The sequence below is a fragment of the Sinocyclocheilus grahami genome, unplaced genomic scaffold (genome assembly GCF_001515645.1).
Source record: "Sinocyclocheilus grahami isolate Dianchi unplaced genomic scaffold, SAMN03320097.WGS_v1.1 scaffold1329.1, whole genome shotgun sequence".
Taxonomy (NCBI): Eukaryota; Metazoa; Chordata; class Actinopteri; order Cypriniformes; family Cyprinidae; genus Sinocyclocheilus; species Sinocyclocheilus grahami.
In genome coordinates, this window is record NW_015506508.1 from 235,656 (window position 1) to 236,050 (window position 395).

At 39.5% G+C, this 395-nt stretch overlaps 1 protein-coding gene across 2 annotated transcripts in view; it reads right to left on the bottom strand.

Annotated features, from left to right (window-relative positions):
* The window catches only part of LOC107569283 (complement C3-like), a 29,751-nt gene that overhangs the window by 2,223 nt on the left and 27,133 nt on the right, over nucleotides 1-395 (bottom strand). The window lies entirely within an intron of this gene.

Below are 395 nucleotides of genomic sequence, written 5' to 3' on the forward strand. Positions count from 1 at the left end.
GTGTAATTGTAATACCTTCTGCACACTGGCACAGGTCTCCTTTACACAGTCTGTATATCGCACCATCTTTCCTTTCAGGGTGGTAGAACTTTGTACAGCGTGCATCTAAAAAACACACATGCATTTAATCTAAAGCTTGGAAGTGCCAGGATGTTTTATATTATAACTCCGATTGGATTCGTCTGAAAGAAGAAAGGCATATACATCTAGGTAGGCTTGAGGGTGAGTAAATCATGGGGTATTTTCATTGTTTATGTGAACTATCCCTTTAAACCAGACCATTTCACCAACCAACATTTTGCACTTTAAAAACAATGTGCTCCTGTGCTGTTGACATCTGCTATAGCAGAGCAACTTGTATTGATTTATTCCTTGCCCTCTCCTTACATCAGTGT